Raw genomic sequence first — 12,954 nt, 5'->3', positions numbered from 1 at the left:
AAAAGTTCCAACCATACTACTGTGGGCAGGGATGTCACCCACTAGCTAGGGATCTTTCTTCTAGAAGGGCAAATGTGTGAGCGCCAATCCACAGGAGATCATAAAATGCTCAGCAGCCAGGACTTTTCTGAGTGCCGAAGGCATGAGCAGAACGTGGAAACCAGTTCTTTAGAAAACTGCCAAGCTACTTGGGTTTTTTCCCACTGTGAAGCCTTCCAATCCTTAGTAACCTCTGAGGTATAGCACTTTGAACTCATTTACTGGCTGATCATCATACATCAAGTCTGACCAGCTAAAGGATTTGAGGTAGACTTGAACTTCTTCAGCACTGAGTCCTTCATAGTCTGTCAGTCTAAAATAGTCTGAAAGTCTGTAAATAGTCATTGGGGAGCCCCTTTAAAATTTATCGTATTGCAGATGACTCACCCAATCTGATTCTCCTGTGGCTGGTAGCTGGCATACTATGGATGCTGTGGGCACCAAATCTCCTCAATAACAAATCACTGATTCCTGTTCCTATATTGTTTTATTCATTCCCTCTTTTTTTCCTCACCCTCTACTGCAATTGGCAGTTTGGGGATTTTTTTCTGTAAAGCCGTTTTACAGAAAAACTATATTTTACTGTCCTTGTTTCTAGCAAGCGTTCCTTCTGTCAGTAAACTGGGAAATGATCCCTAGACTCAGTTTCTGGCAGATCACCTAGATTTATTTTGTAATTTTTCCAGGCAAAGTAGTCTTCTGATTGACTAGCTGGAATTTTAAATAATCTTCTAGATTCGGCAGCTGATAATGGAAAGAGTCGCATTACATCCCTCATTATACTCTGTCCTAATTTGATTTCTTAATTTACTTAAATGTCTGTATTCATATGTCTTTGTTAAGCTTCCAAATAATTTTATTGGAAATTTAAATTTTTTGTCCTTTTTTCCCCCAGAAATGTAATGCTGCCTCAGTGGCTTCTATAGAGGGGTGGGAGCCTCATAATTGCTGATTTTTTGGTACATTTAATGTCAGGTCAATCTTCACTTATCTCTAAACAGATCTTCTTTTTATCATTAACTGAATGTTATTTTTATTAGTGATTCACCGCTAACAAAAATTCTCCGTGTTTGCAGTTGCACTGAATCCTAGATACACAGTTAGCGTTTTGCCAGACTATTTGTTTTGTCTGCTCTAGTTTATTTAATGTATCACTTAGATGAAGCAAACAAACCTTTGCTCTGTTTTTCCAACTCATCAATGTTCAATTCATTTTAATATATAATAATAAATGATGAATGTACTTGCATTTTATCATGTAATATAGGGAATTCTGATTATAAAACCATAAAATGTCATTTTGATTCTAGTGTCTACATAGAAACAGAAGTAATTTTTCCTACTTTTTGTCGTGCTGTTAGCAAGTAGGTTTAGAAATAATCAACTTTTCTAGTTGCCACTGTTTTATACAAAGCATAAAGAACTTAGTATTCAGACACAGCCATGCTGAACTTAATTGACAATTACTGCTAGAAAGAAGTAAGTGTTCTTCATGACAGAAACAGGAAGAAAACATTATTTATAAGACGTTATCTATATAAGATTATTATACGTGAGGGCATTTTTATAAGATTTTCTATATTTATAAGATGCAGAAATAAATTTTAGGAAGGAAGGAAAGATAGCATGAGAAGAAAGTATGATTGTATAGAGAAGAAAGAACAGAGCAATTACAGATTATATAGAGAAGAAAGGAGAGAGCAATAACGGAGAGTCTTTTACCATTAGTGGTAATAAATAATGATGTGATCTGGAGCGAACCTTTTGTTCATCCAGGTTGTGTTGACACATGGTACCATTTGCCTACACAATCATTATGGATTCACCCTGAGCAACCACTATCAGACTCCTTTTTATAGGTTGCAGGAGAATGTTTGGCAGCACCTTGAGATGGCAGTGGTGTCTTATGCAGGGCAATGTCCTCCCTTACATATCAAATTTTGGGGGCATCTTTCTGTTCCTGTGAAATGGCAATGTGATGGTCACGCTTTGCTGTATTTACATGTCTATTGCATCAAAAGAAATTGCATTCTGTTGATCACATCAGTGGCCAAAGAACTGGTAGGACAAATCAGTTTGTTCCAGATAAAAGGAATGTGAGAGATGCTACAAGTATTTTTAGTCTAAAGGAGCTTATTCTGGGATTGTTTTACAAGTGTTCATAGCAGAATTTCTGAGTCATCCCTTGGTTCAAAATTTAACTAGAACTGAAGGATCTTCTACCATGCTTATGGAATGAAACTCTGTGGCATGCAATTGTAGCTCTGTGCTAAAAGACTAAACACAGCAAGAAGGCAAAAAGTGGAATTCCTGGGTGTGGTAAAGACTGACAAATGAGCTGCTTCAAGTAAGGAGGGCACAGCACATACCCATGAGCAGAGCTGTTACTTGCCTGCTTTGTGTGCCAAGGAGTTTCCCTGGTGCTTGTATTTACAGAAACGTTCCAGCACTGTAAATATGGTAGTTTGTACTAGTACTAGCTGTGGAGCATGCACTGGTATGGGGCTGTTGGGGGCCACTCACAACTGGAGCTTCTATTCTCACTTCAGTGCTGCAGAGTGAAGCCTGTAAGTGCAGCATGGTGTTTGCATGGGGAAAGCAATTGGGTCTTTTCTCCATGGACCCAAAGATGCTCACTGACTGAAGGGTTTGTGGTAATTTTGTGCATCACCGTAAGTCTCCATATGCTGTGACTTACTGGGGAATTCAGAGCAATCAAGGATTCAGTTTTTGCTCTCATCCATCTCTTAATATTGAGCTGTCTTCTCTGATATATCCCATGAAAAGGCAGTGATTTGAGTTCTTATTGTTGTCTCACAGACTTTTATAAGCCTGTGAGTAGATTGTGAACAAATGCAGAGCCTCAGTTCTCTAGAATTTCAGTCTCTAGGTGAATGAACTTTATAGGAGTACCTTTTATTCCCTGATACTGATATTTATGGACATGATTCCATAAATAGCGCTTCTTTCATTGATTGTTAGTGCTTTAAACTGAAAATAAATGCGTATGTGTCTTCCTCAAGAGTTTTTGTGAAATTGAATTCTACCTCTTAAAGTAGTATTTCTTTCATTGGATGATCAACTACATTGTAAAAAAGCCAACCAAAAAAACAAAAACCAAAACAAACAAAGCCAAAGACAAAAATACAAACCAAAGAAAAAGAAAACAAACAAACAAACAAACAAACAAACAAACAAAACCCCCCAAAAAACCCCAAAAAAACAAAAAAAGGGAAAAACAACCCCAAATCCCAAAAATCCCAAGCCCAAAAACCAAACAGAAACAAAACCTCAAAATTCACCAAACAGTCCCCACCCCTATCCAAAAAAACCCCCCAAAACAACCCAACCCCAAAAAAGAATACCCAGTCAATATGTGTTACCTGTTCATACTCCTGTAACTGAGTTTTATTTTCCAAGTCTTCATCCCATCAAGGTTTCAGATAGGAACGAATTTGTCTTTGGCATTTCTTTCCGTAGTTAGAGGGGTGGATAACTAGCAGGATAAGGAGACAACAACAGGTTTAAGGTTTTTAAAAGAAAATTTTATCATTTCTGTATAAGAGAGCCTTATCAAGAAGTCTGTGCAATATCACAGTTTTCTTATTACTTCCGTTTTAGGAGCCTGGAACTTTTTTACTCCGCAAGTTAACTGCAAATCTCCACTCCTCCTTGAATTTTGGAGCAGTGATGTTGCTGTTTTTAGATATGCCTCACTTTATCTTCCTAAAGTGATAACTTACAATGTGAAATAACTTACTAAATTAAGATATTATTCTTATGATTGCAATAATATATATTTATGAAAGTGATAGGATTGGAAAACCAAATGCTGAGAAACTTTTGAAAGAACCAAAAATTCAAGTTATTCAGTCAATGTCATCCTAGCAGCAGAGTGTATCTTCTGGCCTTTCTCTAAAAATATATTTAACTTTTCTGCATGACAATGAGGAAAATAATAAAAACTTTGCTTTTTTCATCTTATTTATAAGCACTAGCAAGCTTACACTAGAGGAGCAAAAATCATGACTAGAATATCTTTATTTCCAAAGGTGGACTTTTAAAAATATTTTTGGTTTTATATTAAATTCATCTTACATTTTTCTTCTACACTATTAAAGTTAAATCATTCATAGAAGGAAAATTAATTAGGATTGTTCATACAGAAAAAAAAAATGAAAGAATAACCTGTTTTCTTTTAGCTGAGTCATATAGCATTAGCTATTTCACATAAAAGCGACATATAATTAAAGAAATACATTCATAAAGAATAAAAGTTGATAAATACACAGGTGATCAAACCAAGGTGACCTGAGGTAACTATTTCAGTACAATAGTTTTATAAATGATAAAACTGTCCTACAGATAAATCTGTTTAAGGTGTACATGTGCAATCTGGCATGTTACCCACTGCTGCGTAACTTTTACCAACATTGCACTCTGACTTTGATCTTTAGAGATTACAAGCAGTATTATTAGTCTTCTGATATGTAGTGAGGGGTGTAATTTTGTGCAGTTGCCAATGTGCGAGTCAAAGGTTTCAAAAACCTGGGATAGTGGACCTTGCACACAGTTACAGCTGTTTCCCAGCCTTGGAGTTGCAGTTTGTCGAGAGAGTGACTGGGACACTGGCCTTTTCACAGAAACAGCATGCCTCCTTGGCAGTAAATAATAACTACAGAAAGAATTATTTCCTTACCAGATAAAGAGAGTTTTCTTCTAGATTTGATGCTTTGGTGTGGATATTGACTGTATATTGTAAAGCAAAAATGTCAAGGAGCAAAACTGAACACTGGCCTACTCATGGTCCACATTGCTAGATCAGTAGAAAGCAACCCATTACAGTTATGACTTTGGCTATCCTATCTATCCACTAACCTATGCCAGCTGGTCTAGGCACAGCTAAAGAGTTAGCATGTACCAAAGCTGCAGTCATTATGGAAATTGCCCTCTAACCACTATCACTGAATATTTAGATGCTCATGTACTCTCGTGTAATACTGCTGGGCCTTCAGCACATCCTTCAGCTCCCTGTTATGGAAGCAGTGCTCTGACAAGTTACAATACAGCCCTCATTCCTTTGGGCACTTTGAATTGAAAATGACATTATAGTGATATCTCAGGATAGCATATATGACTTCAAATAACTGTATGGACTGGGATATGCCTCCTATGGCAGGTCAGAATATGGTTCCTTTTGGTCATATTCTGACTCTACACTGTCAGACTTGTGTGAGTTTAGCAGTTGCTGACTTCCCTGACACAAGCCTCTCTGCAGTACAGTGTGAAGAGGTCACCTCTGCAGTAGATGCTTGTACTGCTCCCCTGGAGTCTCTTCTATTGATTAAAAATTGCCCTCACTTCCCAGGCTCCAGCTGAGTATTGCAGTAGTCCAGAGTGTTCAATACCAGAAGTAAGTAAATAGAAATACTGCAGTATTAGGATTACACACTTTACCTTCTGTAAGTATCTGATTTCAGTGCAGTTTTTGTAGCATGACCTTAGCAATCTTTGTTTCCTACATGTTTTCAGTGGAGAGATGCACTTTTATGAAGCAATCAGGATAAACTATTGTCTAAAAGCCTTAAATTTAAGAGGATTTAGCTTCCACCTAAAGTTTGCAGGCAATGAAGAGTTAAAAATATATTTACAAGCGTGTTTGTGAGGCTAAAATGGAATTATTTCCCTAAAAGTTAAAAAATGGTAACAGACATTTGAAAATACACTTTACTTCTCACTTTGCCAATAGAGGCTATCATAGATTTGTAAGGAATAACCAGTTAGGGATGTGTCTGTGCTTATCACTCTGCCACTTTAGTCTTTCTGCCACTCATCCTGTGGCATTTGAGCTCTGTCAGCATAAGTGTCTCACACTTTCTAAGGCCTGCTGTCACTTTTTATGGCATGTGTTCTTTAATTGCCATATGGGTCCTGAAGACTGAAGGTTTATATGATGATGACAATGATGATGATGATGATGGTTCCAAGAACCCAGATGGTATGGTATGGAATACATCTTCCAAATCTCCCTGAATATGAGGTCAGACCAATTATAAAAACAGAATTACCAACTGGATCACTGGGTGGAACAGGAAATCACACCTGGAAAATATTGCCATCAATTTTATTCAGGTGATAAGAATACTGTGGCTGTAAGCTAGGTAAAAATGAGACTGAATAGTTATGGCAAGGGTGTCTAACCACAGAAAACATAATTTTACTAAATAGTGGTGAATCTAATGGATTTTGGGGTAATGGTGTCTAAATCCCTAGATGCTCCCCACATGATAACAAGAAAAGCAGTATATTGGGCTGATTGGATGGGTTCAAGAGAGAAGGACCTCTGTTAATAATGGTTAGATCCTTGAATGGGCTCTCTATACTATTCTAAAAGCTGCCTGGATCCAGGCCATGCACAAGCATAACCCTATTAATGTTCCTATTTCACCCTGTGAACTATGACCTTCTAAACCCATTAATTAAGGGACCCCTGCCATCCTCAAGTTATCTCATTGCAAAACAAGATGAAATTGAGATAAACAGTGACTTCAGTGCTCTCTGTTGGTTGTAATAGAGATTGTTGCAGACCAGGGAGAAGACCTACTATGCAGAGGTATCCGTGTAATGGCAATGCTATCATAAATTGTGGGTGAAAATGGAAAGGGATAATACATCTTGTGACACCAAAAATACAAGTCATAGGATCAGACAAGAATTCACTGGTACCAGAACTCCCTGATCATCAACCCAAGACTTGGAGGTGGAGAGAACTGTGTATCAAGTCTCAGCATTAGGCATTCCAAGAGCTGTAATTCAGAGACAGTCTAGCTGCACTAATTCATGTGGTTCTGAGAGGACCCCCAGTTCAGGTAAATGGGGGAAGCTATCCCAAAGACTTGTAAGCCTAGCTGCTGTTTAGTAAGTGTTGCATTAAAACAAAATATAAAAAAAGGAAGTAGTATGCACATGAAAATATGTGCACAACTGTAACTGGGATAAATATATCAACACCACAGAGACTGATGTAAAGTATAAACAATGCCTTCCACTACCTCTAAGCCCCCCAATAAGAGTATTGAAACTTTATTTCCACAAATTTCTGAAATTGGACCCTATGCCATGAACTATACGGGCTAGCAACGAGTGCTATTTCATCCTTTATGGTCTCTCAAATGAGTGGAATTATCAGTGCAGATTAATATCTCTGCAAATAAACCTGCCTAGTCACCACTTCTGTGCACATCTTACACAGGATGGCCAGCATAGTTGCATGGATTGACCCTCACCTCTCAAAGTGATCAAGGAGAAATGTGACAGGCGCCCTGGGGAAGGATTAGTAGTATTAAATCAAATGAATGCTGAACTCCTAGCAAACAAAATAGGTTCACCAACAAGTGATTGGAACATCCATTTAGATCTTCCTTATCAACATTAGGAACTAATCTATGGCTGTTATCAGATATATTAGCTCAGTGGGGAAGGATTGATGAAAAGAATCTCCTGATAATAGTGGCGAGTGCAGCACAAACCAGTATCTCTTCTTATGCTCTGTTGTATCCAAGATCAATTGTGGATACAGTTGACTACCCCAGTAATTAGAAGGAAAGGGGACTTTGCTTACTGAAATTTGAAAGGTATTCTGGGATAGTGCAACTAAATTTGAAAGAGAATTTGTCTTGGCAGCATTTAGTGAATTTCACCAATGAACCTACTGTCAGTAAAGCAACAGCTTTTTTTTTTCTGACAATATGCAATGTTTACTGTCAAGCTGATGTATCAAATCATTGCCATGGGATTGAATCGCTCTGGAACTGTATTCTAAATTCAGAATTTAGACAGTTGAGAGCTCTCTTCCTGTTTCTTTTGTGTACCTCCTCAGTAGCATGAGACAAGGAAAAGGTCCTTGGCTTGGGATAAACACGAGTTAGAAAAGAACGAAACATCAGTATATCATCAGCACCATTCTCATTCCAAATCGAAAACACAGCATTGTAACAGCTACTGAGAGGAAATTAAGTCTATCCTAACTCAAACCAGGACACACATGAATGTCTTTCTGTAGGTGAAATGAACACCACCTGGTCAACTAATCCATAGCACTAAACACCACATCCAGTCATTTCTTGAACACTTCCAGGGATGGAGACCACCACTTTCCTGGACAGTCAGTTCAAATGCTTAACAGCCCTTTCAGTGAAGAAATTCTTGCTGAAAAAAAAGTGTTCCTTTTTGGCAGAAGCTTACTCACATTGAGTTAAGCAAGGTTTGCAGCACATCACAAATATATTTATTGTGGCTTTTGTAATTGAGCTTATTCATGTACTGAGCAAACATACTTCATACCTTTTTAATAAAATATGCATAGGCTTTTGGAATTCCATGTGGAAAAGATTAAAGTTCATAACTAAATTTCATGTATGCAGAGATTTCTGTGGGCTTCCTAATCTAGCCTCAATATTCTATACTCACTTCTTAGACCCTTAGCTGTCTTTCTTCAGATGTAACATTTATTACTCTGCATACAAAGCATGGGAAGTGTGTGGCCCAGATGACTGAGCTTTTCTGAAGTTTGTAATATTAAACACACCTTGAAGTCAATAATTAATTGTTTTTTAAAATCTTACCCTATATTGAAATGCGCAATGTTAAACATATGAATGAGACATGGAGAAAAAGCTTTACAAACCTGGGCATTGCAACATGTAGGCTGTGTTAATTTCTAAGGATCTCTATGCAGTTTGGAACTTCAGTGTCTGGTTTTTCTCATCAGACCAGGGTATCTTAATCAAGATGGTGGTGACAAAGGCAAAACCATCTCAGTAACTGCCCATTTCTTTCATATTGCATACAGTTTGTGTTATCTGGTTGCTTTGTTTTTTGAGTAGGCAGGAAGCTGAGGGCAAGAGAGATGATGCTTTGTCTGCAGCATAATGTGCAGCTTTAAAATAAGCATGGTATTCAATATTGTAAACAGCAGTATTTTTCTACTCCTTGACTGGATAATAGGAAAAAGATATAACTTGCTTGACATCTCTGAACCCTACTCTTTGCAGAGCTGTTAGTTGACTGTCTATTTTGAAAGAATTTAGTGTTGTATATTTCTGGTTTCTAGTTTTGGAGGGAATCTTCCCAGATGTTTCTATAGCAAAATCACATATACTAAAAGTAACTAATTTCAAGACTAATTGGCTCAACTTCCTTTCTATAAGTAATTAAACAATACCTTTTTACACTGAATTTTATAGAGAACTTAATAGTAGAGACACATCACTTTTTCCAACTATAGTTTTAGAGTGACAGTCAGATGGGGTATACTCTTTCTACTGCAACCAAGATGAGCTCTATATGGTTAAAAATGTGGAAGCCACTGCACACTTCCTGTAGTTAAATTGTAAAAATAAAAATACCATCTTTGAATAGCTGCATTGGAATGTGCTTCTTCAGCCAACTGGTGGCCATTGCAAAATTTTGCTGGACCATGGCTCAGTGTCAATTGGACAGACTCAAAGAATTTATTAGATGTTAACTCAAGCTAAGCAAAGTGCAAAATGGCTGCAGAATATTTTTCCATTGACTTTGTAGCATTTAATGAACATAAAGTACTTAAATTTTCATGTGCAGTGGTTCAGTTTCTGCTTTACACTTTTAAATCCTAAACTCTTAAAGCAAATAGTCAGTTTCAGTCTGTAGAAAAACTTGTGCTCATTTTGTTTTCTCAGTCCAAATCTTTGAATTGGGAAATGACAGTAAATCTTGAAAGTAAAGCTTCAATAAAGCTGTTCTGCTAAAGGAGTGCTGGCAGACAGTTTGCCTTGTATTGGATTTCTGGATTTTATATGTTGTTCCTGTTTGAAGCTTTCATTGCTATATCATCTCATTTTGATCTGGTTGAAGAGCAGTTGTATTGAATCAGACCAAAGTATCCTGGTCTGCATTAGTAACAAGTTATTAGGGAGCATAAGAGCAAACATGGACTGGTCTTTTCCTTACCATATTCCCAGGCTTTATGCACTCAGTGGCTTAGGCACATGCCAAACTGGAGGACAGCAGGGGTAGATGGTCTATATTCCTTGAATTAGTCCAATCCCTTTGGCCTCCTCAATGAGCTGGAAGGGTGAGTTCTGTCAGCTGATTCAGTGTAAATAGAATGTATTTCTGTGGCCTGTATCAAACATCCTGAAGTGAAACTTCAGAAAAAAAGCATTATTTATTTCTTCTATTTCAAGAAATATTCAGTAGCAGTTCCCCATTTGCACACACTCTTTTATCTGATCTCTGTTGTGTCCCTGCAAAGAAACAAATTTTCAAAGTTTTTGTGAGGGGAGCAAGTAGCTGAGGCATATCCCAAAGATGTCTTGTTCACCATTGTGTGGCTAAGTTTTGAGTTAAGGTATTAATGAATATATTTGTTACGCAGCTTGGTTTTTATTAATGCTATTTCACCTAGCACATAATCATTTAATATCACTTACCACTGGCTGTAGTTTTGCAAATGGGTAATGAACATCCATATAGCTATGATCCAAGTTACTGCAAATATATTAGCAGTTCATGCCCTTTCTGTTTTTAGAACAGCTTTTGATTTCCAAAGCAGATTTTGGGTACCTTTCTTCTAGATCATAACTCTGTTTCTGTGTCTCAGGTATGGTTTTGCATTTCCCAAGACAAGTGACTCTTTCAAGTCCACTCTACCTGTGCACCTGTGTTCTACCACCCCTAACTCTGGTGGTCCTGCTGTCTTTAAGTGTCTACACAAATCCTACCACCTTTGTACAGCTACAGCACAGACCATTCATCAGTCTCTCTATTTCTTCAATTTTTCAGTTTTTCTAAGTTGAGTGTCTCTCAGTTGATGTGTTCAAGTGGTCAATTTTCTTGCTCAATGCTGCAAAAGTCTCCATTTCATAAATATGCTGAAAATAATTCTTTGTGAACATTAAGTTCTTTTTCCTGTGTTGTCTTATATTGGGTTTTGTAGTATTGAAGTATTGTGAAAACTTGCCTAAAACCAATCTGGTTTGTGTCTGATGCTGTTCTCTCTATTTTTATGTGTAAAAATTTGATGGATGGGGGTGAGGGGGGTTGATTGTAGTGGTTGTTGGGGGGATTTTTTTGGGTTTTGCCTATGTCTGCAGACTGGTTTTTTATGATGCATACAGGAAATGGATGTAGATGCATCCCCTGGAATGTTTCTCAAAATTCAGTGCATGGCTCTGATTAGCTGGCATGCATTCAGAAGTATGGGATAAATAAAGAAAATACTAAATAATAAAATGATGCAGTTGAAGATGTAAATGTAGGCCAAATTGTACCACAAAAGGAAAAGAGGTGAAATACGGAATTGTTATTTATGTATTTATTTATTTATTTATTTATTTATTTATTGCACTTTATTTATTTATTGATGGCAATACCAAGAATGTTCAAACCTTATCTAGAAAATTTCTGCTCTGAATAAGCAGTGACTGGTTTTAATAGCTAGCAAACCTTGAGCATTCACACATCCAGAGCTCTGTCTGTGAAAGCAGAGTGGGCTGTAGGTGTGAACTGCACCACTCTGGCAGGTACAGCTACTACAAACTCAAGAATTAAATCAAAAACTCTTGCATCACATCTCCAAGCTGATGTAACAGATGGTAAATGAAGGTCATGACCATCTTTGAGCAGCCTTGTGTAGTGGAAGATGTGTTTGTGCGTGGCAGGGTGGGTGGAACTAAATGATCTTTGAGGTCTCTTCCAACTCAAACCATTGTATCATTTTGTGACAACCAACAAATGTTGTTGTTTGTTATGTTAATTTCTGTTTCTTTCTGTATAGTTGCCTAAGCCCCTTCAGCAGTCTCTTTCCAGAGCATACATATTAAGAAATGAAGATATCTTGCTAAATAATGCCCACATGTTATCAAAAATAAGAGCATTTTCTGCAGAACTGGTAGGCAGGTACATGCGGAGCACCACTGATCCTGTAAGGAGCACCACTGATCCTGTAAGGAGACTCCTCCAGGTCTCAGTCATGACTGTCCTGGGGTTTGGATTGCAGTCTAGTACATGGGATAAATTCTATGTCAAGATTCTCATGGCTTTTAATAATCAAGTGTTGAGGCATTTGTGTCCCATCCTCAGACTGTGTTAGGCTGCTGTTTTCCATCTCTTTCCTAGTGTATCCACTGTGCCAGTGCAGCTGGTTCTGCTAAATGAAAAGGTGGTTTCTTCCTGCAAAGGAGAGTTGTGAGTTGTCTCTGCCTGGGGAGGTAGAGATCCATGTTACTGGGAACAGAAACAGACTGCAAATGTCATGCTCTAGTCATAGCTACCTAACAGTTATGCAATATTTTAATGTCATGTAAGTGTTTAAATGTGGATTCTTTCTGCTTAGTAAGGACAAGAACAATTAAGTGCTTTAGCTGCTGGCCACTTCTGTCTCGGCAGGGCTAACCACATCTAAAATGTGCTGAAGAACTTTCTGTGGGGCAATTTATTTTGTAAACAGAGTAAAACATATTAGAAACAATTAAATGGATAAATCTGGGCCTGGATTTCCAAAAAACAAGCTTAAATGTTGTAGTACGTGTGTTTTACACAGCTAACTTGGATCTAGAGTCCAGTTAAAATGAAGATTTATGCCAACTTTCTGCATACATCTCTGTTCAGGATTTTTCATATGACACAGGTAGACAGGTATTACTTTACCATCTCCATTTAAGATGTGAAATTCAGAGTATTATCCTAAAAGCAGACGTTTAAAACACCTTTTCTTCCAGTGGCACAGGTAATGCTCTTTCCAAATGCTATTTTGTTCTCCCATCCACCAAGGATTTAAGGCTTCTGGAGAAATGCCCAGATTCAGTTCCCTTTTCCCAAAGATAAGAACAAGCTTCATGAACTGAGTTGCTCTTCCGCTGTGTGTCTGCAGAT

Source organism: Oenanthe melanoleuca, chromosome Z (genome assembly GCF_029582105.1).
Source record: "Oenanthe melanoleuca isolate GR-GAL-2019-014 chromosome Z, OMel1.0, whole genome shotgun sequence".
Lineage (NCBI taxonomy): Eukaryota > Metazoa > Chordata > Aves > Passeriformes > Muscicapidae > Oenanthe > Oenanthe melanoleuca.
Note: the sequence above shows the minus strand (reverse complement) of the source record.